This window comes from Leptonychotes weddellii, chromosome 4, assembly GCF_054177405.1.
Source record: "Leptonychotes weddellii isolate Sample4059 chromosome 4, ASM5417740v2, whole genome shotgun sequence".
NCBI classification, from domain to species: domain Eukaryota; kingdom Metazoa; phylum Chordata; class Mammalia; order Carnivora; family Phocidae; genus Leptonychotes; species Leptonychotes weddellii.
Window position 1 is genome coordinate 708413 of NC_138372.1, and position 26951 is coordinate 735363.

At 48.7% G+C, this 26951-nt stretch overlaps 1 long non-coding RNA gene across 1 annotated transcript; it reads right to left on the bottom strand.

Moving 5' to 3' along the window:
- Positions 1-84: 84 nt before the first annotated feature.
- On the bottom strand, positions 85-22593 carry LOC145721171 (uncharacterized). Its single transcript, XR_014144633.1, has 2 exons — positions 22319-22593; positions 85-5607 (listed from the first exon to the last, which is right to left on the bottom strand). It is a non-coding gene; the product is annotated as an uncharacterized LOC145721171 (long non-coding RNA).
- Positions 22594-26951: the final 4358 nt, after the last annotated feature.

Sequence of the window (26951 nt, forward strand, 5' to 3'; positions counted from 1 at the left end):
TCATAGAGTTTATATTCTAGTCACCACTGACAATTGTTTGCTTTTACCTCAAAAATACAAGGTAAGGGTTTCTAACAAAGACTGTTTTTATTTATTTATTTATTTATTTTTTTAAAGACTTTATTTATTCATCTGAGAATGAGAGAAAGAACACGAGAGGAGAGAAGGTCAGAAGCAGAAGCAGACTCCCCACTGAGCAGGGAGCCCCGATGCGGGACTCGATCCTGGGACTCCAGGATCATGACCTGAGCTGAAGGCAGCCGCTTAACCAACTGAGCCACCCGGGCGCCCCATAAAGACTGTTTTTAATATTGTTTTTACAATTAAAAATAAGTAAAATAAGTATTCTGGTTTTTCCCTCCTTTGGATAAATTCCTAAAACTAAAATTGCTAGAATAATTTACTTTGGAAATGCCTCTTTTAATACTAAGGATATCAACCCTTTATCATATGTGTTTCTAATATTTCCTCCAATTTACTTGCCTTTGAACTATCGTTCAAAGGTCCTCTATCAGGTGTCTTTTGGTATAGATATGTTCTGAGTATTTCAGCAAATAATCTTTTTATGGCTTAAGCCTTAGAGTCAGGTGAAGAAACCCTTGCCCAACACAGCCAATTGCAAAGGTTGTAAAATATACCCCCAATATTTTTCTAGTACTTTCATTTTTTTTTTTTTTTAAAGATTTATTTATTTGACAGAGAGAGACACAGAGAGAGAGGGAACACAAGCAGGGGGAGTGGAAGCTGGAGAAGCAGGCTTCCCGCGGAGCAGGGAGCCTGATGCGGGGCTTGATTCCAGGACCCTGGGATCACGACCTGAGCCTAAGGCAGACGCTTAACGACTGAGCCACCCAGGTGCCCCAACTAGTACTTTCATTTTTAAAATTTTTACATTTAAATCTTTAATCCAGGGGTGCCTGGGTGGCTCAGTTGGTTAAGCGTTTGCCTTTGGCTAAGGTCATGATCCCAGGGTCCTGGGACAGAGGCCCCGGGCTCCCTGCTCAGCGGGGAGTCTGCTTCACCCTTTCCCTCTGCCCCTCCTCCCACTCATGTGTGCTGTCAAATAAATAAAATCTTAAAAAAAAAAAAAAAAAATCTTTAATTCATCCAGAATCTGTATGGGCTATGGAATGTAGAGTTTTCAACTTTATTTTTTCCAGCAGACTACCACTTGATCCAACATCTTTCACATCATAATCCATCCATTCCCAACTGATTTCAGATGTCACACTGATGGTGAACTAAATTCCCATAAGGCTACAGATTGTTACCTAGACTACTTTGTTTCCCCTACCTATGTTTTGTAGTACTTTTAAGATTTATATCAAATGGAACACTTTCCCACTCATCTTTTATAGAATGGACTCCTCTCGAATATTTATTCCCCCTAGGGGCGCCTCGGTGGCTCAGTCTGTTAAGAGTCTGCCTTCCGCTCAGGTCATGATCCTGGGATCCTGGGATAGAGCCCATGTGCGGCTCCCTTCCCAGCAGGGAGTCTCTGCTTATCCCTCTCCCTCTGCTCCTCCCCCCACTCATGCTCTCTCTCTCAAATAAATAAATAAAATCTTTAAAAATATATTTATTCCACCCAATTAAGTGCCATCTTTAAAATATGCCAGCATATGTATGCAGGAAAACTGCATTCGCATCTCTTCAAGTTCTCTTTTCTCTCTTCAAGAACACATCTAAGGGGGCGCCTGGGTGGCTCAGTCGTTAAGCATCTGCCTTCGGCTCAGGTCATGACCCCGGGGTCCTGGGATCGAGTCCTGCATCGCGTCAGGCTCCCTGCTCAGCGGGAAGCCTGCTTCTCCTTCTTCCACTCCCCCTGCTTGTGTTCCCTCTCTCACGGTGTCTCTCTCTGTCAAATAAATAAAATCTTAAAAAAAAAAAAAAAAAACACATCTAAGTTTTCTTCATATAGTCTTATGACTGACTTAAATATGCTTTTCTCTTTAAAAAAAGAAAAGGTTCAGGCCTAAGAACCATGAAAAATGGCAGTGGTCTACTTGCCTAAGAATATAAAAAGTTATTTTTAAAGTTAATTTTTATAAAAGAGTAAGTTATTTACAAAAAACCAAACTTAAAAAGACTCATGGCTCTTGTCATGAACCTCTACTCCTCTATCTTTTCTATTCATTATTTAAGACACATGACTCAAGTTACTGACTTTTGTAATAACACTAAAAACAGAACTTGGCTATAAAGCAACCATAAAGTTTATTTCAGCTAAACACTCAGGATGAATAGCTAATTACAGGCATCCGTTGTGGCCAGGGCCCAATGGGCGTCTTCGTCCTCCTGGGAATCTCTGAGGTGGGGTAAGGTCAATGAAGGGGCAGAGGCAGCAGCACAGATGTGCCCGCAGCTGGAGCCTTCTCACTGGCCCTGCTTCCTCCCCTGGTGAATCTCAGCCACTTTACTCACAGGAATAAAAAGCAGGAAAGGCACGAGCGTGGCAATGAGAGGAACCTGTGTGTCTATTCAGTTATTCATCATGCTGGTTCCTCCTTTCTGCCTCTCCTTCCAGATGACCCAAATACCCTCAAACTTTCTTCCCCAAGAATGTCGCCGATTTTATAATAGGTCAATATATATAAAACTTCAGAGCCACTTATATTCAGTTTATCAGGGAGTATCTAAATTAACCTGTATCCACTTGTCATGCTGCTTTGTTAGGAGTCTTAAATTAAAAAACAAAGACAATCTTTTGTTTGAAATCCAATCCCACTCCCTCCCAATCAAAGCCATCTTTTTTTTTTTCTCCTTAGGTAGGCTCCATGCCCAACATGGGGCTTGAACTCATGACCCAGAGACCAAGAGTTGCATGCTCTACCAACTGAGCCAGCTAGGCGCCCCTCAAAGCCATTTTTCTAAATCTCACTTTGTCTCTTCCACACCTTCAAATCCTGAGCTTAGAGGCACTGTATGCAGACTTATGTGCAGGAGAGCTGCTGAAATGACAATAAAGTGTTGTTTGTTGGTTCAACCCATTGCTCAGATATAAAACAAATTACATTTTCTACTAAGTCAAACTGCTGTTTAACCTCACAAGAGTTAATGATAATAGGTCCATCACATGTCCCAGGTCATAGCTAACTTGCTCAAATGGACAGAATAGCATACTGATTAGGACACATCTGAAAGCTGTGAGACCAGTGGAAATGAAAGGCAATCCAAAGAGCTGGCACCGAAGATGAGACAGGCCTGGGGCTGTAAAGACAGATGAGAACCCCCTGGCTTCAAGGGGTTTAGCCTGCTGTAAGCGCCTCTCTCTCCGCTGCACTGATTTCCGTACCAGTTTTTTCTATCTGTGCTCGCTTCTCAATGTGTAGTCCAGGGACCAGCAACTCCAGAGGCACCCAGAGCCTGTTGGAGGGCCAACTCGGCCCCACCCCACCAACTGAATCAGGATCTGCATCTTCCAAGAGCCTGAGGGATTTGTATGCACCCAAATAAACACACGGCTTAGTCTCCCTCTTTAAAAATACAACTCTCGGGGCGCCTGGGTGGCTCAGATGGTTGGCCATCTGCCTTCGGCTCAGATCATGATCCCAGGGGCCTGGGATTGAGCCCCACGTCGGGCTCCCCGCTCAGTGCAGAGCCTGCTTATCCCTCTCCCTCTGCCATTCCCTCTGCTTGTGCTCTCTGGCTCTCTCTCTGTCAAATAAATAAAATCTTTAAAAATAAAAATAAAAATACAACTCTCTACTGCGCCCACATAACCTTCCAACAGCTCGGCTCTCCCCTGCCCCTCCACACAAAGCTTCTTGTCACCCCATCTACACCGCTGGCCTCCCCCCCTTCCTCACTTCCCATGTTCCAACTCACTCCAATCTGGCTTTACTTGCCACCAGGCCACCTCGAGGGCCCACCACCTAGTACCTGCAGTCCTTAAGTCAGAGAGACCCTTCTCCACCCCTTTCCGCCAGACTCTTCAACAGCACTCTTAAGCACCCACCCTCCTACTGAAGGGCTGCCCCTGTCCCTGCTCCCCTTTCAGACCGCTGATGGCCGGCACTCCTGCCCTCTCTCACCACTCCCATGCACAGGTGATAGCATCCCCACACAAAAATCTGGATCCCAGGGCGCCGGGCGGCTCAGTGGTTAAGCGACTGCCTCCGGCTCAGGTCGTGGTCCTGGAGTCCCGGGATCGAGTCCCGCATCGGGCTCCCTGCTCGGCGGGGAGTCTGCTTCTCCCTCTGACCCTCCCCCTCTCATGCTCTCTCTCTCTCATTCTCTTTCTCTCAAATAAATAAATAAAATCTTTAAAAAAAAGGGGGGGGGGCGCCTGGGTGGCTCAGTCGTTAAGCGACTGCCTCCGGCTCAGGTCATGATCTCAGAGTCCCGGGATCGAGTCCCGCGTCGGGCTCCCCGCTCAGCGGGGAGTCTGCTTCTCCCTCTGACCCTCTCCCCCACCCCCGCTCTCTAATAAATAAATAAAATCCTAAAAAAACAAAAAAACCAGAATGTGAATCCCAACTCTGACTTCCAGACGGGACTCCAGGCCAACAACACAGTGATAACACTACACTTCCTTGTCTTATGGCCGTTTGGAACTTCAAATGTTCCAAGCATAGCTCTTGATCTTCACTAACAGCGAACAAACCTGCCCCACCCATCAGGCCGCATCTCAGTGCCTCACATCACCATCCCCTAAGTCTGCAAAGCAAACACTTAGGAGCCATCCTAGATCCCTTCCTCTCCCTGGTCCCCATGCCCAGTGCATCAGCACCAGCACTCGGGTTGGCTCAACTGCCAGAGCAGACCAGAATCTACCCATTTCTTTCATCTCCTCACCCCCTGCCATCCTTAGCCAAGTCACATCATTTCTCATCAACAGCCGCCTTTAAATGATCTTTGCCTCTATTTTTCCCCCAACAACCCATTCTTCATTCAGCAATCAGAACAATCTTAAAATTCACATCTTGTCACTTCCTGCTTAAACTCTTTCAATGGCTTCCCGCTATGCCAAGAAAAAATCCAAACTTTCTTCCATAGTGTGTGGCAGCCACAATATGCACTGTCCATACAGGGCACTTCTGAAAATCAAAGGCACTGACCAGACAGAACCCCAGCTCACCAGGTGTAAACTGACAGTGTCCTGTGCAAACTGGATCAGGTGACTGAGGACGTCTTCCCTCTAAGCTTTGGCCGTGCGGTTCTCCCCATCTCAAGGCCTTTGCAATCACTGCTCTCTACCATCACCTACCTGGCTCCCTCTCACCCTGCAGGTGTCATCCACTCACAAAAGCCTTCCCCAATTGCCCTAAACCAAGCCCCTCTCCTCCATACAGTATCCTACAGAACTCACCCTAACATTATAAATTTGTTGTCTCTCCCATGAGAATAAAACTAGAAGCTATTTCCTAGGATTATTAACAAGCACCATGTATTGCTCAAACTAAGTATTTGGCAAGTGTTTGGTAAATAAATTGAAATAAATTGGGACACCTGAGTAGCTCAGTCAGTTAAGCGTCGGCCTTTGGCTCAGGTCATGATCTCAGGGTACCAGGATGAGTCCCACGTCAGGCTCCCTGCTCAGTGGGGAACCTGCTTCTCCCTCTGTCTACCACTCCCCCTGCTTGTGTTCCCTCTCTTGCTGTGTCTCTGTCAAATAAATAAATAAAATCATAAAAAAAAAAAAGAAATGGCTAAAACTAGACAAAACCAAGATCTAAGATACTTTAAATCCAGCAAGTTTATGAACCATGTATAATAAAAAATAAAAATAAAAAGGTAAAATATTTAAAAGTAAATTTAACTAGGGCTCAGTTGGTTAAGCATCTGACTCTTGATTTTGGCTCAGGTCATGACCTCAGAGTTTTAAGATCAAGCCCTGTGTTAGGCTATATGCTTGAGAGTCTCTGCTTGAGACTCTCTACCCCCTGCCATGTGCACACATGCTCTCTCTCTCCAAAAAAAATAATAAAATAAAATCTTTAAACATAAATTTAACACATTTGACAAACACCCCAAATATGTAAGGGATGCTAAATAGAAGTTCTGAACAGACTAAAATTTCCCAAATTCCCATCTCCCTTATATGGAAACTTCCTCATACCTCCCAAATTTCTACCCCACATGTGGTTTTTTAAACTTAAGTGTTTAAGTTAACTTAAAGTTAAGTGTTTAAGTTAACTTAAGTGTTTAAGAAACTAAAAGGTTCTTAGTCACTTGAGCCATATTTCAAGTGCTCAACAGCCACATGTGGCTAGAAGCTACCATAAAGAACAATGCAGGTGATAAAATATTTCTATCACTGAAAAAGAATTCTATCATACAAGGCTGATCTGAAAGACGGAAATTAAAAGCGACGTAAAAAGCTTTTTACTAGGGCGCCTGGGTGGCTCAGATGGTTAAGTGTCCGCCTTCGGCTCACAGCTCAGCAGGGAGCCTGCTTCTCTCTCCCTCTCCCACTCCCCCTGCTTGTGTTCCCTCTCTAGCCGTCTCTCTGTCAAATAAATAAATAAAAATCTTGGAAAAAAAAAAGCTTTTTACTGGAGATGGAGAAATGTACCACTTCCAGGAGTGGGACAGTCTTTCTTCTATCCAGAGCGCTCACTGCTGCATACCAACGGGTATACAGTCATTTAAAAAAATAACACAGAGGGACGCTTGCGTGGCTCAGTTGGTTAAGCATGTGCCTTCGGCTCAGGTCATGACCCTGGGGTCCTGGGATGGAGCACTGTGTCAGGCTCCTTGCTCTCAGCAGGGAGCCTGCTTCTCCCTCTCCCTCTGCCTGTTGCTACCCCTGCTTATGCTCTGTCAAATAAATAAATAAAATCTTTAAAAAAATAACGTAGCGCTAAAAGGTGTATTTATTACATAAATACCTACATGTTGTTAAGTTCTTCCAATCAAGAATAGGAATCAAGCCTATAAGGCTGCTCTGCTGTTAAAAAAAAGAATGATTTACCCACTGACTTACAACATTAATCCCAACAATTTCAGAAGCCTTTAATTTTATTATTATGTTTTTAAGTTAGCATTATCTAAATCTGGGAGCAAATGTTTGGACCAGAAGAGCTGCTATGTTAAAGCTCTTCTGTCACAGCCTAAGGGAACCTCCTCAAAGTGCAGCCTGCTCCTCAGCAGCTCAGCATCTTCCTGAATATGTCCTTTTAAATTACGGGAAATGTGTGCTGGTTAGTGCCCATATTTTTTTTTTTTTAAAGATTTTATTTACTTACTTGACAAAGAGAGACACAGCGAGAGAGGGAACACAAGCAGGGGGAGTGGGAGAGGGAGAAGCAGACTTCCCGCGGAGCAGGGAGCCCGATGCGGGGCTCGATCCCAGGACCCCGGGACCATGACCTGAGCCGAAGGCAGATGCTTAACGACTGAGCCATCCAGGCGCCCCTCAGTGCCCATATTTTAAGAAAAGGTACAGAGAGCATGATGGCCACTTATTGATTCAAAAAGCACATTTTATTTTTTTTAAGATTTTTTTTTTTTAATTTGACAGAGAGAGACACAGCGAGAGAGGGAACACAAGCAGGGGGAGTGGAAAAGGGAGAAGCAGGCCTCCCACAGAGCAGGGAGCCCGGCGCGGGGCTCGATCCCAGAATCCTGGGATCATGAACTGAGCCAAAGGCAGACGCCCAACAACTGAGCCACACAGGCGCCCCAAAAAGCACGTTTTAAATGCCTTCCCAATCGGTGTAAGGCACCAAGACTCCCCTGCTCTTACTCCATCAAAACCCAGGAAACTCTCCAGCCTCCCTTCTCCTGTCTCTGGATCTACAGCAGCCACCCCAAACTCAAATCCCGTTGGGAGGGGACCTAAAGCTTTATCAAGAATTCTCTTACCCATTCTCAGGAAAACTGCCTAGAAGTTTACGTCCTCATTATATGGCCTCACAGGCCATTGTCCCCAAACTTGACTGTGTAGCAGATTCACTTGGGGCACTTCTCTAAAACCCTGCAAGTCCTGGGCTTACAAATGGACTGATGGACACTTCCAGGGAGTCTTGACTCACAGGTTTGAGAACTAACCCTGCCCACCAGCTCAACTGGTGTGCCCTCTGCTTCCAACCTGTGCTGGATAGGGAGAAAAAGAAGAAGGGCTTCACCACTGTCACTACCACATGAGGTAAACGCCATGAAATGGTAACTGTGGCCAAAGTGACCAAGAACAGGGGTGACCTTTGGAAAAGCCTATTTGAGGAGGAGACACTCAACTGAAACCTAAAGGATTAAGGACTCAGTACTGAAAACAGCAAAAAAGAATGGGGATGCAAGGTGGACAAGCCAATGGATGGGTCTGGAGGTCGGAAGGCTAGAGAAAGTTATAAATTTTGAGAGTCATCAAAACCATCAGTAGGGCGCCTGGGTGGCTCAGTTGGTTAAGCGACTGCCTTCGGCTCAGGTCATGATCCTGGAGTCCCGGGATCGAGTCCCGCATCGGGCTACCTGCTCAGCAGGGAGTCTGCTTCTCCCTCTCCCGCTCCCCCCTCTTGTGCTCTTTCTCTCTCTCACTCTCTCTCTCAAATAAATAATAAAATCTTTAAAAAAAAAAAAAAACCATCAGTAAATAGCATTTAAAACAGACAACAGAACAGCCATGATCACCTGATAGCCCAAGAACGGAGAGAAACCTGGACTCAAGACAGAAATGCCAGACAACTGAGGGCATGTAGGGCAGACAAAAGAGGAAACCTAGAAGGAAAACAAAAGGTAAGCAGGAGAGCCAGGAACTAAGACAGGAGAGTGTTTTAAAGAGGTGGTAGTGGTCAACAGAGTTCAATGCCAAGAGACAGAATATGCTGAAAATAGGGAAAAAAAAAAACACATTTCAGAGAGCTTTCCCACGTCAAGCAGAAGCAGAGAGGTGCTTACAGACAAGGAAAACAGAAAGGAGATGGACAGAGACTCTCAAGTAATTTTTTTCATCCCTGACCCCACACTGACCTGAAAAGCCCAGCTCTATTCCTGAACTTTGGTTCTGTGAGACACCGAGAATCCTTATAAAACATTTACTTTTCTTTTTTTTCTTTTTTTTTTTAAAGATTTTATTTATTTGACAGAGAGACACAGCGAGAGAGGGAACACAAGCAGGGGGAGTGGGAGAGGGAGAAGCAGGCTTCCCGTCGAGCAGGGAGCCCGATGCGGGGCTCGATCCCAGGACCCTGGGATCATGACCTGAGCCGAAGGCAGACGCTTAATGACTGAGCCACCCAGGCGCCCCGACATTTACTTTTCTATTCAAGTTCTCTCTTACTGGTTTCTTTCACTTGCAACTAAGTCTTCTCTTCACCAGCTTGGACATGAAGGGAAGGGAAGGACATAGGAGACAGGGAGTTAGGAATCCAAGGAGAACAGGGTTAAGGATGAAGCTCTAGGTAAATATAGTGGGGTTTTTTGTTTTTTTTTAAGATTTTTTTATTTATTTGTCAGGGAGAGAGAGAGAGATCACAAGCAGGAGGAAGGGCAAACAGAGGGAGAAAGCAGGTTCCCCAACTGAGCAGGGAGCCCCATGCGGGACTGGATCCCAGCCCCTGTGATCATGACCTGAGGTGAAGGCAGATGCCCAACCAACTGAGCCACCCAGGTGTCCTTATAGTGGGTTGTTTTTTTTTAACAGTATCCCCTGAGGGGCACCTGGTGGCTCAGTTGGTTATGCATCTGCCTTCAGCTCAGGTCGTGATCACAGGGTCCTGGAATCGAGCCCCACACTGGGCTCCCTGCTCAACGGGGAGCCTGCTTCTCCCTCTCCCTCTGCTGCTCTCCCTGCTTGTAGTCTCTGTGTGTCAAGTAAATAAATAAAATATTTAAAAACAAAACAGTATCCCCTGAAAATTACTTTCCATCTGTAGGTGTAACTTTATTTGGAAAAAGGGTCTTCGCAAAAATCATTAGTGTGGATCCTAATCCAACAATTGGCCTACCTTGTAAGAGCAGAGACGTGCACTGAGGGCCAAGTGAAAACAGAGGCAAAAACTAGGCTGCTGGCAACCACCAGAAGCTAGAAAGTAGAGGGAGCTGCCCAGCCAACACCCTGGTTTCAGACTTCCAGCCTCCAAAACTGTGAGAGAGTAAATTTGTTGTTTCAGCCCCTCTGTTTCTGGTAATTTCTTATAGCACCCACAGGAAAGTAACAAGAGTACTATTTCTTTTTTTTTTTTTTTTTAAAGATTTTATTTATTTATTTGAGACAGAGAGAATGAGAGAGAGAGCACATGGGGGGGGAGGGTCAGAGGGAGAAGCAGACTCCCTGCCGAGCAGGGAGCCCGATGCAGGACTCGATCCAGGGACTCCAGGATCATGACCTGAGCCGAAGGCAGCCGCTTAACCAACTGAGCCACCCAGGCGCCCAACAAGAGTACTATTTCAAAGCCAAGCAGAAGAACCCCTGAAAACTTTTAAGACGGCAACCACAATGATAGGATAAAGAGCATGAGTAGGCTTGGAGAAGCACCTGAGGAAAGGAGGAAGGCAAAGGGGCCAAACATCCTATGTAGCAGTGGTAATGGAAGCAAACATTCCAGCTCTTGCACCATGCTAGGCAAGAGGGTAAGCATTTTATTTGCACCATCTCATTTAATCCTCATAACTACCCTGAGATGAGAAAACTGGGATAGAAATAACTCACTTAAGGGGCGCCTGGGTGGCTCAGTCAGTGAAGTGTCTGCCTTTGGCTCAGGTCATGATCCTAAGGTCCTGGGATCGAGCCCCACGTTGGGCTCTCCGCTCAGCCGGGAGTCTGCTTCTCCCTCTCCCTCTGTGATCTCTCTTGCTTTCACTCTTTCTCAAATAAATAAATAAAATCTTAAAAAAAAAAAAAAAGCACAAGCTTGTTTAAAAAAATAAATTTTAAAAAATAAAATAAAAATAAAGATTTTATTTATTGGAGAGAGAATGAGAAAGAGCAAGGGAGCATGGGGGTGGGAGGTGCAGAGGGAGAGGGAGAAGCAGGCTCCTCGCTGAGCAGGGAGCCGGACACAGGGCTTGATCCCAGGACTCTGAGATCATGACCTAAGCTGAAAGGAGACACTTCACCAACAGAGCCCCGCAGGCACCGGAAAAAGGACTTCTTTATAAAAACAACATTGGTGGCCAAGGGGAAACAGGAACGAAGTGACCCTCAGAGAATGAGAACGGGATAGAGAACTGAAGAAGTGGGAAGAGATCACCTGTCCAGCGAGTAGCTGAAAAAGATACCAAAATTAATGAGGTTAAGTTAAGAAGACTTAGTCAACTTAGGGGCGCCTGGCTGGCTCAGCTGAAGAGCATGCAACTCTTGGTCTCGGGGTCATGGGTTCAAACCCCAAGTTGGGCACAGAGATTACTTAAATAAAACCTAAAAAAATAAAGGAGACTTTGTCATGTTTGACAAAGTTCTGTTCTACTACAGAGCCCCTGAAGAAACTAAAGATAAAACTGTTGGTAAATATGTTTTCAAGTGGAAGAGTCTTCCCTTTAATAATATATGAAGAAGCAGATGCCGACACATAAGCCTTCCAAGATGAAAGAGTTAGGGAGAAGAGCTCATGCTAGAGGGTCCACAGTGTAATAATTAAAAGAGCACAAGCTCTAGAGGCAAATGACTCAAGTTCAAACATGGGTCCCACTGCGTAATCCCCCTGTCGGTTTATCCATCTGTGAAATGGGGCTATTCATAGTACCTGCCTCAGAGCTGATGTGAGAATCACATGGTAATAACAAAGTTCTTAGCATGGTGCCTGGCATGCTAGGTACCCGACAAACATGAGCTAATAGCACTGGGATCACCAACAGGGCAAAATGAAAGTCCATCTACTACCACAGGAATGCCAGGTGGAGGTGCCAGGCCAAGGTCTGAAGGAATATATCTCAACAGGGAAATCCTGAAGTGCTTCTCCCAACATATTTGACATATATAAACATCTATGCCAAGTGGAGATTATCAATCCAAGCACAGTCCTGCCCTGGGGCTTCTCTTTGCCCAGATCCTCTTCATCCTCTCACTATCTCCTGCTCGCTGCTCAAATGCTTCAACCTCTGGCTTTAAGATGAAATTCTAGAGGGGCACTTGGGTGGCTCAGTCAGTGAAGCATCTGCCTTTGGCTCAGGTCATGATCCCAGGGTCCTGGGTCTTCGTGGGGCTCCCTGCTCAGCGGGGAGTCTGCTTCTCCCTCTTCCTCTGCCCTTCCCCCTGCCCATGTGCTCTCTCTCTCTAATAAATAAATTTTAAAAAAATGAAATTCTTGCAACCCCTATGGCCCTGTCTGCCTTGTTTCTCAGCACAGTCTTTTCCACCACCTGATAGATGTCCCTCTCACCAGGGCAGAGCTGGTGTCTCTCCTCATTGCCTCAACAGCAGATGCTCCCTGGCACCGCTCGGCCCTTGAGTGAGCACGTTACCGCTGCTCCCCCTTCTCCTCTACAGGTTCCTCCCTCTCCACACCTGACAATGCTCTAGCTACTCTATCTGAAATCAGAACAGAGCAGAGTCCTCCCTCCTCACTGCTTCCCACACCACACTGTCAATCCCTGGCCCTGGGGAATCCTGGCAGTAAATCCTCTGGTCTACTTCTCTCAGCTGAATTTGCTACTCTGACCACCCCCACCCCACCCCTGCCCATGACTGTCGTAGGCTCTAACACTGTATTCTGATACTCTCCCAACTTCTGATCGCTCTTTTAAAAGCTCCTCTTCCTCTACCCACCCTTAAAGCCACACACCCCCCTCAGGACTCTGTCCCAAGGCCTGTTCTCCAGCTACAGCAGCGGGTTTTCAACCTTCAGAGAAATCTATGGGTTCTCCTCCCCAAGGAAAAGGCACAATCCTACACCTATAATGCTCAAACAGCAGGGGGAGGAAGGGGGATGGACATATCAGGACAGAGTGCTCATCTCCAGATGAGGACCTCTCTGGTCCCTGCAGGCAGCCTGGGCCAATTCCCTAGATGTGGCCCAGCTGGTTTAACCACTGCACTGCTCTCCAAATCACTGCTGCTCAGATGGCTTGTTCTTAGGCTCCCTCTACACTCTTAAATACTGAGGATCTGAGAGCTTTTGTTTCTATGGGTTATCTATGGATATTTACTATGTTTGATATTAAATTTTTTTTTTTTTTAAGATTTTATTTATTTGACACAGAGAGAACGAGAGAGGGAGAGAGAGAAAGAGAACAAGCACAAGCAGGGGGAATGGCAGGTGGGGAGAAGCAGGCTCCCTGCTGAGCAAGGAGCCCGATAAGGGGCTGGATCCCAGAACCCTGGGATCGTGACCCAAGCCGAAGGCAGCCACTTAACCGACTGAGCCACCCAGGCGCCCAAAACAGAGAAGGCTTAAAATGTTTAATAAGCCGGGGCGCCTGGGTGGCTCAGTCGTTGGGCATCTGCCTTTGGCTCAGGTCATGATCCCAGGGTCCTGGGATCGAGCCTTGCATAGGGCTCCCTGCTCCGCAGGAGGCCTGCTTCTCCCTCTCCCACTCCCGCTGCTTGTATTCCCTCTCTCGCTGTCTATCAAATAAATAAAAAAATAAAATAAAATGAAATGTTTAATAAGCCTATTACATATTTCCATAAAGGACATTTTTACAAAAAACAGCTAAAAGGGTGCCTGGGTGGCTCAGTTGGTTAAGCGTCTGACTTCAGCTCAGGTCATGATCTCGGGGTCCTGGGATTGAGGCCCGCTGTTGGGCTCCACGTTCAGCACAGGGTCTGCTTGTCCCTCTGCCCCTTCCTCTGCTCGTGCTCTCTCTCTCTCTCAAATAAGTAAAATCTTAATGGGGTGCCTGGGTGGCTCAGTCGTTAAGTGTCTGCCTTCGGCTCACGTCATGAGCCCAGGGTCCTGGGATCGAGCCCCGCATCGGGCTCCCTGCTCAGCGGGAAGCCTGCTTCTCCCTCTCTCACTGTGTGTCTCTCTCTCTGTCAAATAAATAAATAAAATCTTAAAAAAAAAATAACTAAGAAATCATTTGATGAGAAGAGGAGCAGTATTTTATATTTTAGCCCCCATCTCTTTAATGTCCACTGAACAGGGAAGAGCTGAATTCTCACGTCTGTTTGTGCACTCAATCTGCTGCAATTGTATGTTGCTTTGGTTGAAATACAGGAGGAAAATTCAGTCTCAGACAGACACACAGTTGGAAAAGGAAGAAATATTTTAACAACCTTTTCAAATAAATGTGCACAGTCTTCTTTGATACTAAATCAAAACTTGACAAGTGGTAAGTTTCCTAAAGGGAAGTTCCAATGTGGAATCTGAAACTGTGTCAGTTAACTTTTAATACCATTACATTAAATTCCATGGGATTTATCCCATTCTTGTGCTCTGAATGGGTCTTTTACCATCTGTGAGTTAGTAGCATCACACACAGGCCACTGGGAAACTATCAGTTCACTAAATTAAGCAAATCTTCCAAATGTTGACACATTTCATTACATAATATTAAAAAGAAACATTTCTTAAGCATCATCACCTTCAAGAAAAGTCTTTAAATACTGGGAAGCTGTCAAGCTCATGATAGCAGAATCAAGTTTTCCAAAATTCTAATTTCCATTTGAAAGCTCAAATTTTATCACTGCCAACAATACTCAGTTACATTCCTTGAAATATCTAGTTCACTTGGTTCATTTTCAAGAAAGTATATGCCGTATAACCAACCCATCTAAAGGGCCACCTTCTTCTGTCAACTGTACCTCCAACGCTATGGCCCAACCACTTGTCCAGGAGACTGCTACAGTACCCAGGGCCCACTCATGCTTTATGCCTGCTTCCCAATTCATCTCACAGCCAGGAAAGAAATGGGTACTCAGGGTTAAAGTTTAATGAAATTAATCTTTATGCTTCATCAAAAACATTAAACTGGATTTTTCTAAACACAAGTTCATGGTGGTGAATACTATGACTACAATAAATACTATAACCGGTTTGATAGCACAGCCTTGATTCATGTTAAATAACCAGCGGTTCACCCACCACTGCTCTGGTACCATCAACTCAAACGTCAACACAGTGAACATCAAATAGCATCTAATGACTGTGTAAGCAGCTTTGACCCAATCAACCACACTAAAGGGTCTCAGGGACCCCCAGGAGTCCGCAGATCATACTTTAAGACCGCCCCCCTAGTAATCATTATTCCCAAAACTTCAAATACCATCTAAATAGTGTTAACTCTGAAAGGCCTGCCTCCAATCCAGACCACTCCTCCAGAGCTCCACATTCACATACACAAAATCCAATTATTTACTGGGCATCCTGTTTCAGAGGTTGTAATACTCCAGTGACCAAAATTCTTGTCTTCATGGAGCTTAGAACTAGTGGGGAGATCAGCACAAGGACTAGCAAAGCAGAGCAAGGTAAAATGGTAGAGATTAATGAGATGAGAGAATGACCTCTGAGAAGGGGATATTTGAACAGACCTGAAGACAGTGAACTCAACAAACCAACCTCTAGGAGAAGAGCTTTATAGGAAGAGGAACCAAAAGCCTAAGGACTGATCCACCCTTGATGGAAGATGTCCTAGAGTCCTCCAACCCAACATGCATAAACTGAACTCATTATCCACCCCATCCCACCCCACCCCTACTAAACCACTGCTCCTTATTTCAGTAAACGCCAAATATCCACCCAGATGCCCAGGACAGACAGACATCTGTGGTCTTCTCTTCTTACCTTCCAGGCAGCCATCACATCTTTCAGTCACCAGCTGTACCACCCTAGTCCAGACCCCTTCCTCTCTACACCAGCACCCCATATGGCCATCTCTGGCCAGTTTTCCTCCCTCCTCTGAACATGCTCCAAGCTCAAGTACCACGCCATGGCCCAGATTAGGTCAATCTCCTCTTTAAAACCCTTTAAAGGTTCCCCAGAACCCTCAAGGTAAAAGCAGGGTTAAAGTTTGGAATTTCCATCCCTGAGGAGCTGTGCTCTCTTTCATTCAATAAATAATTACTGAGCACCTACCACTACCACACAACAGACACTGTTCTGGGTGCTGGAGATACAGTGGGTGAAGGAGGCCAATTGGTGGCTGCATGAAAAACACTCACACAATCTCCTCAGCTTCAAACACACTTTCCTTCCCCTCCACCCACCAACTGCATGCCAGAGAGGCTCCATCCAACTAGAGGGTCCTTGGGGTCTCCACTTTAAAACACACTTTATTCCTCGGGCGCCTGGGTGGCTCGGTCAGTTAAGCCTCTGACTCAGTCATGATCTCTAGCTGTCCCTGTAACCCCCTGCCCTTGAATTTCTCCTTTGCACCTACTTGTTAGGCTATTAAACTGTAAATTCAGTGAGGCCCTGGGACACACCCATTCTACGGCAGTTTATAGCCTCAGCACCTACCAGAGAAGGTGCTGAATAAGCACTTGTTAAACAAATTTCCAGTTACAGTACTTATAAAAATATATGAAAAATATTTCATTGTTATTATCTCTACTTGGCAAATCAAGGGACACCAAAAGAAGTTTTGTAAAATCAAAAAAAATTCTGCATCACAGGGGGCGTGGTGAAATCTTTTGAAAAATAAACAATAATTTTGCCAGTTTTCAAAATGAATTATAGTATCAAAATTCTCCTATAAAGGTGAAGAAAGCCCTTCAAGAAAAGAAAACAATGTGAGAAGACTCTGGAGAAAGTGAGGTAGTAAATTTGACAGGGATTTGCAAAGACATCTGATACAGGGGCGCCTGGGTGGCTCAGTCTTAGTTAAGCGTCTGCCTTCGGCTCAGGTCATGATCCCAGGGTCCTGGGATCAGGCCCCACATCAGGCTCCCTGCTCTGCGGGAGGCCTGTTTCTCCCTCTCCCACTCCCCCTGGTTGTGTTCCCTCTCTCGCTGTGTCTCTCTCTGTCAAATAAATAAATAAATAAAATCTTAAAAAAAAAAAAAGTCATCTGATACAGCTATTCCATCCTCTGAATTAATAATATTCCTCTGGAGGGCGCCTGGGTGGCTCAGTTGGTTAAGCGACTGCCTTCGGCTCAGGTCATGATCCTGGAGTCCCGGGATCGAGTCCCGCATCGGGCTCCCTGCTCGGCAGGGAGTCTGCTTCTCCCTCTGACCCTCCTCCCTCTCCTGCTCTCTGTCTCTCATTCTCTCTCTCGCAAATAAATAAATAAAATCTTTAAAAAAAAATAATAATAATATTCCTCTAGAACCATTAGGAAGAAAGAAAAAACAAATCTCTTAGTAAGCTGTCTTCTAATAACATATAACATTACCACGGTTAAAGAGATTTTTACAAAGCAAGGCCACTAGCAGCAGAAATGACTAATGGGTGTACTGTGGGCAAGGCACTGCTCTAAGAGCTTCACACATCTGTCTGCTCACTCCAACCTCAAACCCACCCTAGGAAGGTGGTTCTAGAACACCTGCTTTACAGTCAAGGAAAGAGACACAGAGAAGTCAAAATCCATACCCAAACCAGCAAGCTGAGTTACAGAACTGGGCTCTAACTCCACAGTGGCAGTCCTTTCAGAAAGGAGGCAATTTCTCTCCCTCTCAAGAAGTTAGGAATTATTTTAAAGTTTCCACAACAATTTTTTGAAAACCTACTGTAGAGGCTTTAACACTTAACATTCTTGTCTAATTAGAAAATGTCCAGAATTTTTTAAAGCTTTATCAACTACAACACTAGGACAGGCAATCAAGAGAATCTATAATATTTATCAGGAATATATTTTATAATTGCCACAGGACTGAGTCAGGAGACAGATATACATAAATATACAATTAGCCACAAGTAACCAATATGTTCAACCAATACCCTGGTAATCCCAGTCCTGACAGGCTAAAGAATATACAAGTCTTTTTCCCTCTTGGTAAAATGCATTATTAAGCTTGGAGTGGCTAATTACTAGATTTTCATCAGTGACAATATAGGTTCAACTGAATAATCTCTTAAAAATTACCCTAGATTAGGGCGCCTGGGTGGCTCAGTTGGTTAAGCGACTGCCTTCGGCTCAGGTCATGATCCTGGAGTCCCTGGATCGAGTCCCGCGTCGGGCTCCCTGCTCGGCAGGGAGTCTGCTTCTCCCTCTGGCCCTCCCCCCTCTCATGTGCTCTCTCTCATTCTCTCTCTCTCAAATAAATAAATAAAATCTTTAAAAAAAAGAAAAATTACCCTAGATTAAAAAAAAAAAAATTACCCTAGATAATCTTGACTTGATCTTTAACTTTTTTTACTTTTATCTTTTTAAGTAATCTCCACCCCAAACGTGGGGCTCAAACTCATGACCCCGAGATCAGGGGTTGCAGGCTCTACCGAATGATCCAGCCAGGTGCCCCTGGTCTTTTAAATCCGTGTGGTAAGAAATGGCTTACCATTAAAGTAGTAACTTTAAGTTAGTAAGTCAAATAAGTGGATTCCTACTTAAGTCTTTAAGAAAGCAACACTGCTCTATAAAAGAAGCTTTTTTATCACTGGAAGCCGGCAGGAATTTTTTCCCATCCATTACTGTGACAGCTAACGCAAGGCAATGCCACCACAGGACTAAAAGGGTTAAAAAGCTTTTGGCATTCCTCTGACCAATCTGAATGCCTACAGATTGCCTATATTTCCTAAATAAGAGTTCTGGAACAAAACGCATAGCTTTAAAAAGTGCTGCTCCATTTTTTTACCAGAATAGTCAACATGATGTTGCATTACCCAATGTACGCACACACCCCCTACGTACATTTAGACCAGCCCTTCCTTCCACCGTTACACGCTGTGTTTGTGAAATGCGTGACCTCAGTGTCAATTTAAGCTTCTTTTTATCTCTTTATTCTATGTTCACTAAACCAAACACTTAAGTGACCCATCTTACTTCATAATTTCTCTTAACCATTCAGCAATGAATGCAAACCCGAAATCAGAATTATCCCCAGGGTTAAAGATTCTAAGATTTTTTGTTCAGTGCCTTACTAGACTTGCGATAACAGAGATTTCAAAATAATATAGCATGCCATATGGTCAAGCCCAGATAATAACATTGAGAATATCTGTTACCAATCCACTAATGCTCTTAAAAGCCAAAGTCTGTAGACAGTAAGAATTTAATCCAATTTGGAGACCAACATGAGCCAAAAAAACCAACATGGGCAGAGAAAAAAACAATCCAGTGAAGAAACTATAATAAATGCCAATACTGCATTTACTGTCTAAAATCAATGTTAGTCATTAAAGAATGTATTAGCTAAAAAGCCAACTGATGGTAGGTAGGTAAGTCTAAAGATATCCTGAAGACCTTTCTCAAAGCAATCTGCAGAAATACAACTTTTTCAAACAAACCAATGGAAGACAGACAGAAACTTTTAGCAAAGTAAAAAGTAACAGAACAGAGCTTTGAAAAATAAGTTAACTCCTCATAAAATCAGTCCCTTTCTCAAGCTGTCACTCTAAGTCTACCAAGGTTATTCAAGCTTTGCAATCAAAGTCACTAGGCATAAAAAAAAATTTGAAAAGAACTTTTAAGTTTTACTCTAAAAAAAGACAGTACAGGGGCGCCTCGGTGGCTCAGTCAGTTAAGTGTCTGACTTTGGCTTGGGTCCTGGCCTGGAGATGGACTTCCCACTCAGCAGGGAGTCTGCTTGTCCCTCTCCCTCTGCCCCTTCCCCGACTCATACTGTCTCTCAAATAAATAAAATCTTAAAAAAAAAAAAAAAGGACAGTCATTATTCTGCAGTCTTTTAAGAGTCTTCTAAGTCTGCTCTGAGATGAAAATTCAATCTGAGGAAACTTACTGCAACTGCCCCCCAAAACACAAGTAACTCAAAATATTAAACAAAGAGAAATCTTTATTATCATTAATGTCCTTCAATGGACATTAATTAAATGGCGGAGTACTTATGTGACGATATCCACACAGCCCCGTGGTAAATGCCAGTATCATACTAGAGGAATAGTTTCTGTCCAATAGGTGTTCATTTAAGAAAGGCTCAATTCTGAGTCAAAACTGCATGGTTGAACAATTTCCTCTATATGCATACTCTTGAATCATTCCAACAGAAGATGAAATGTAGCCCTAACAATGGTCCCCCAGCAGAAGAAAATGGGAATAAGTCACAGGCACAATCACAAAACTTAACTTTGCTTTCCTAAATTCTCACTTCTAAGAAAAACTTGTAGCACTTCTAATGTCGGTGAATCCAGGAGCATGTAAGCAAGCCAGCAGTCCCCACCTGGAGAGAGGCCTTGCAGTCCAGCCTCGCAGCCTCCAGAGATCCCACCCCCAACAACAGCCCTAACAGGGTCTGACAGGATTGGTCTCTAACCAACCATTCCAGATACTCTCCATTTCTGGCCAGTTCTAGTTGTTAGAAAGTTAAATCAAGCCGAAAGCTACCATCCAGTTGTGCTGTGTAGAGGTCCTCAGACCTGTTTCCATGTTGGTGGCACCAACTCTGTCCCCACCCACACACCCAATATTAGTAAGGAAGCAAAAAAGGAACTGCCTATTCACTTTCTTGTTGCAATATATACCTTCCGGAAGAATCTAGAATAGACCCTATCTTAATAGAATTCAAACTAAAACCTTACTTTCAAATAGAGAACCCCTCTACCTCCCAAAATACTGAAGCTTCAAATTCGAAAACAAAATTAATGTAAAATTCTTACTGATAACAATTCTCTAAAGACCTTACTGTATCTAGAGTTGAAAGGAACTTCTTACAAAGCTAGTACTTCCATTTATTTGCTAATCATAAAAATAATGTACATATTTTCTTAGTTAATAATCTCTTAAGCAGCTGCTTGGCCATCAAATATTGAGATCAGTGCAATCAGATGGATAGTAAAAACGGAAACACACAAAAAAGAGCTCCCCCAAACTAAACCTACAGACGAACATGTCTACATCACTGACACATAAATTCAGTATTCTGTAGCTGTCAGTGTCCAGCAACTTCCCTTTCCAACATGAAAATTCACACATCGCTGTTTTTTTCAGTAAATGGATCTCACGATCCCAACTAAAAAGCTTCCATAAAGAGGAATTAAGCAGATACAGCTAATACTACTTCCGTATGCTAACTATGTAATTTAAAGGACTTAAGACATGTTTAAATACCTTCTGAATCACAAACAATTCGCAAGGAAAAATACGGGGGGGGGGTCTTCAAAAGTCCGAGGGCTCCGCCACCACCCGGGCGGAATTTTCGGCTCAACTCCTCCCCCACCCCCACCCGCGGCCAGCGAAGAGCTCGCAGGGCGAAGGGGGGACGCGCAGCCCGGGATTACTTCCTCCCTCTCCCCCCGCCGCCCCGGTCCTTCTAAATAATGTAAATGGGGCCCAAAACACAATCGGGGCGCAGGAGGCCGGGAGCGCGCGACGGCTGACAATGGCAGCCGCGGCGACGCGCCATCTTGTAGCGGGGCCTGGCCCGAGCCATTCATTCGGCGCGGGGGCGGGGGGCGCGGGGACCCCGGCCCGACCCTGCCGCCCGGGCCCCCCCGGCCCCGCCCCGCCCCGCCCCGCCGGCGCCGCACCCGGCGAAGGGGAAACGACAGCGGGCTCGCGGTGGGGCTGCCTCCCACTTTCCGCTAAAAACGAGAACAGCCGAGGACCGCACGGCTCGGGCTTCCCAGCACGGCTCTTTGTGTCTGCCTGCCTTCAATCCGCCGCGAACTGTCAGCGGCGCCCGGCCGCCGGCCGCGCCTCAGCTTCCTCATTTCACGGTCCCCCTTCCTTCACCGTGTCGCCACCACACACTAAGTTCAGAGTCCCCAGAAAAGGTGTATTTAAAACAACGTTCCTCCCAAGAAAAGGACGAGCGCCTCAACCCGCTGCAGAGCCCCGCCGCTCCCTTTGTTCTCGCGGCCCCGGCCCGGCCGGCCTAGAGACCCCGGCCCAGCGCACCCCCTCCGGGGCCCGCCTCCGGCGCACAGCCCCCAGGGAGATCGGGCCCGATTCGGACGGCGGACCCCGAATGGGACCCACGATCCCGGGCCGCGGACCCCGACTCAGGACCCAGGACCGCGGACCCCGACCCCAAACCTAGAACCCAGGACCGCGGGCCTGGAACCGGGGCCCCAGAACTCGGACCACAGACCTGGACCCAGGATCCCAGGGCCCCCGCGCCCAGACCCCGGCCCCCCCGACCCCTGCCCCGGAGCCCGAGCTTCTGACCCCGATCCCGGCCAGAGAGCCCAGACCCCGGCCGCAGATCCCGAACCCCGGACCTGGGACACCCGGCCGAGGACAAGGGCCCGGACCCCAGCCAAAGCCCGCAGGGTCCCCGCCCGCTCCCGGCCCGGGACCCCACCCGGGCGGGGCAGGAAGACGCGCGGCCCGCGGCGGGGTGGGGGCGGGGAGGGTGGGGGCGGGGCGGCTCGGGCGGGCGACTGCGGGGGAGGGGCCGGGGCCCGGGTCGCCGGGCAGGGGCAGGGGCCGCCGCGCTCACCTCGGCGCCTCGTCCCGCCTGACTCGCCCGCGCCCCGCCGCCTCAGCCGCCTCGGCCGCCGCTCTGGAGGTGGTCGCGCTCGGGCCGCTCCGCGGGCGCTGCGGGCAGGTGCGCCGGCGAGGATCGGTCCGGTCCCGCGGCGGCTGCTCCACTCCCGCGCCCGCGCCCGCTCCCGCTCCCGCTCCGCCGCCGCCTCCGTCCGCCCCTCAGACGCCTCCAGCCATCGGGATGGGCGCGGCGGCCCCTGCCCGCAGCCTCGGGAAACCCCACGCCGCGTCACCGCGCACGCCGCGCGCGCACGCACGGCCCGGCCGCGGCCCCGGCGCGCGCACGCCAGCGCGCTTCCTCCCAGCGCCGACCCCAGGAGCGTGCGCGAGCCACTTAAAGGGGCCGCGCCCGCCCTAGAGGAACCAGCATGCGGAGGACCCCAGGCCTGGTCCGTCCCGCAGCCGCTCAGCTTCCCAGCCAAGGGGACGTGGGTGGAGGCTGCAGAACCACAGCTGGGACTCTCCCGGCCCTGCACCCGTCCCCCATACACGCATCCCGCACTACATCCCGCACACAGGCCGAGTACTCCCACCTGGCATCCTGCACCCGGCATTCAGCACCCCGTACCTGCACTGTGCACGGGTACCCGCACGTGCACACACCCAGCCCAGGCCGGCTTTCAGGCCTGGGGGTGCAACCAAGCTGACTGGATCCCACAGGGACCCACACTGACGGGGTCGGCCTCTAGGGAAGCCCAGCTTCTCCCGGCCGGCGAGTGGATGCCCACCAACCGAGGGACGGGGGAACAGGGCCAGTCTCGGAGATGGGGCTCGTGTGAGCTTGGGCAGGTGCAGGCAGTGTGGTCTCGGGAGGTCAAGCCTAAGGCACTCCTGGTGGGAATGACCGCCTGGACAGGGAGGTGTGACCACAGAAAAGAGTGTCAGGAGGGAGAGAGTTGGTCAACCTCTAGGAAGGCTGCTGAGAATTGAAGCCCCCTCAGGTGGGAGCAGAAAGGAGGTGAACGTGGGTCATGTATGTGCAGCCCATAGATATCCCCAGGAATGTCAGTGGAATGGTCCCCCACCACCACCTCTGTCTTTCCAACTGGCCCCTGTCTCCCCAGTTCTAACAACTAGGCTGGCCCCTGGCAGCCCAGTTCCCACGGGCTCCCTCCCTTTGGATCCTGCAGCCCCTGACCCTCATCACCCCAGGCCAGATGCAGACCCCTTTTCCTCCAGGCCTGTGTGTATCCTTCTAGCCTGGAGCCCATACCTTCCCACCCAGGTGTGGGCTGCAACCTGTCCCTCCCCCTCCCACTGCATGGGATCTCCTACCAGCATACAAGCATGTCCACATCATTCGTGGAGCCCTTCCTCAGTTCCTGGTACCAGATGCTCCAGGCTCAGCTTACACTCTACCTGCCGAGCCCTGAATTCAGCCATTTCTGCAAAGAGCCCTGGTGTCTTTTAATGGGGAGTGGTATTTAGAGGCCAGGGTCAGGGCTCCAGATGTGCTCACTGCTACTGGAATACCATTGCTTCAGCAGACAGAGCTAGGGAACGAATGTATGTGCAAGCATACGTGCATATGCACACGCACACACAAACACACACAAAGTACCCCCCCACCATGTAACCAATCTCCTGTGATTGCTGCCATGCACCCTCCTCACCCCTCCACTGGACCACCACGGTGCCCACCCCAGCAAGGAGGTCCACCTTGCTCAGCGGACATGACAGTTTCCATTGCCCATCCCACAGCTTCCAGGTTCCTCTGTCCTCCTTGCCGCTCCTTAAACACACGGGTCACCACATCCACACTCTGCCCCTGTGACTCCATCTGCCGAGGAGGGTCTCCCCCATTACCTCCCGTCACCTCCACAGAGAGGTCTCCCCCGGCCCCTACCCCTTTGTCCTTCCCCAGTGCCTTGTTGGCTGCATTTCTCTTTAGCTCTCATTCCTGAGACCTCACGTGGTTTCATTTGTGGGCGGCTTTGCTCCTTGCGCATCTCCCCTGACGAAGCTGGTACTTTGACTCCCTTGTCCCCTGCTCCTCCCACCAAGTAGGGTATAAGGCACATAGTGGGTCCTCAGGGAAGGCTTATGGGGTGGGTGAGAGGGGTGTGAGTGATGCTCTGTGTTCTGAATGAGAGGGACAAGACTCAGCATGATGACCAGAGGGGCAGGGGAGTGGGGAGTGTCGGAATCGAATGGTCACTGCTGTCCAGCACAAGGCTGGCAGCCATGGGGACTCTGCGGTGCTGCACACTGCTCCGGAGGAGAGGTGGATGATGCAAAGTTGGAAGGATGAGTGTCCTGAGATCGGCAGGTGGGTCCCAGAAGCAATGGACTCAAGGTCCCAGACTCAGGGTCAGAGACATCCCTCTGAATCCAGCAAGTCTGATGCCAGCCTTCAGTGCCTACCTACGCCCAGGACTTAGAAAAGTGGAAATGAGGAGGGAGAAGAGGAAAATGAGATGGGAAAGGAGGAGGAGAAGGAGAAAGGGGGAACAAGGCGGGGCAGGGCCAGCAGCAGAGCAGAAAGAAATGGGGGTGATGGTCTCTGTGGAGACCTCTGTACTCCTGTGGGGATGGGAAGAACCCTGGGGGACCCTCAGAAGCCCTACTCCACCAGCCTGGCCTGACTGGGCAGCAGGGGTGCTAAGAGGGCCGGCCCAGGGCTCCCCTGTCCCACAGGCCACTGCAGGCCTGATTGGGCCCATCCCTAGTTACACCAAGGCCACAGAGCAAGGCCACACATGAGGACACCAGGCCAGAGCCTGCACCAGCCATCTGAGGTTTTGGGTGTAGACCTGGAGCCCCCAGCTAATCTGTAGGTCTGTGGGGTAGGGCAGGGCCTTCCCTGGAACTTGCCCTGCGGCCCAGGCCTGAAATCCTCCCTTACATGTTTATGGATGGGTGTGAGGGCAATGTCAAGGGGAAGGCAGGATGAAAGGAGTAGAGAGCCCTGGGTCCTTACTTCCAGATCCCCTACACAGACTAGAGCCTCCTCCCCCTTCAATGCATAGAAGCCGCAGGGTCCCAGGGTTCTTCTCCCCACTCCAAGGCCAGTCCCCAAGGAGCAGGGGCCTTCTAGCCCTGGGGACACATGCCCCGGTCAACCTACAGGAGCTTCTAGCTTCCAGCCAGAGACCTTTGGACCTCCGGGGTATGAAGGGCACTCTGGGGAGCCTGCCCGCCCTCCCCTCCCCTCCACCCCTTTTGTCCAGGCCTCCTGCAGTTTGGGCCCCCATCTGCCACCCAGCCCCCTCCTCAGTGGGGCATAAATCAGGGCTCATGATGGACCCGCTGCCACAGAGAGAATTTGTGCCCAGCTGGCCAGGAATTTAGGCTTCTCCTGATTTCCTGGACACACGCCTTCCTTCTCTAGATAAGTGGCTTAGAGATGGGCCTGAAGTCCTGAGTCCATGGCCACACCCTGTCAGCTGCACCCAGCCCACGGCCAGGCCAGCCAGGTGGCTGCAGGGCTGAGCAGAGCCTGAGACTGAAAGCAGTGGCCCTGGCTCAGCGCCCAGCCTTCACTAAAAACCTAGGGTGTGCAAATGCATTATTCAGATGCTCCCCCCTCATCTGCTCTTTAGCAGGAAATGGTCTGACCGGAAAGTAGGTCTTTTTAAATCTGAATTATTCAAACAATTTGTGCACATGACCAGGACCCAAGCCCAGGGGCTATGCTCCAAGCCTGGCTTTAAAGGGTCTCAGGGCTGTAGGGGCCGCTCCCTTCCCGCAGTGCATTGTCTGTTCTTCTACCGCAGCCGTCCTGCCTTGGCTCCTAGTAGGTGAGGCCCCTGGCCCCAGAGGACAGGCCTAGCACGAGGAAGGGAGGGAGAGGGTGCAGAATGTAGGTAATCCAGAAAAAGCACTGATCAGTTCTGCGGCAGCCAGAGGCAGGGTCTGGTGACAGAACGGGCTCAGGATGGTGAGGAAGCCCGCCCCTCCTTCCTTCTCTCAGCGGTGCCCTCTCCAAGTGCCCACCGGGTGCCAGGAAGGCCCAGGTCCACCCCGATGTGGGGCAGGTCTGCTGGAAGGGACAAGGGGAGAGCGGGATGACCAGCTCGGTGGAGCAGAGCCTGAGGCGTGGCAGGCATTGCGGTGCGGGGGTTGGAGGGGTGGGCAGCTTCAGAGCCCAGGAAAGCGTCAAGGCCTGAGATGGCAGAGCACGGTGTGCCTTGTGGCCTTAGGGAGCATGCTGGCTATTTCCCCCTGGCTGCTGTCAGACTGTGACGGACCCCTGGACCCTCCCCCTATGCAGCAGAAGCAGCCCCTCTCTCTCCCAGGCCTGTCCCTTGTCCCTAAGTCCCACACCATGCCTCTCATGACTTGACCTCCAAGCCCATGATCCTCCCGTCACCTCCCTTTGGTCACAAAGCAGACATCCCTCATGGGGGCCACCAAAACTTGGGGGGGGCAGTGGAGAATCAGAAAGTGCCAAGTGAGGGGGGGACGGCAAGCGCAAGGCAAGTTTCCCCTGAGATTTGGAGCAGACACCCAAGGGAAGGTCCCCGTGGCCTTGCCACTCCCAGAAGGAGCCCTCCCAAGTGGGTTGAGACTGTGGGGGCCGTGCTCAGCTCCAGCAAACATCGGGGCTGCCTTCCCAGGACACCTGTAACGGGAGAGTCCACCTT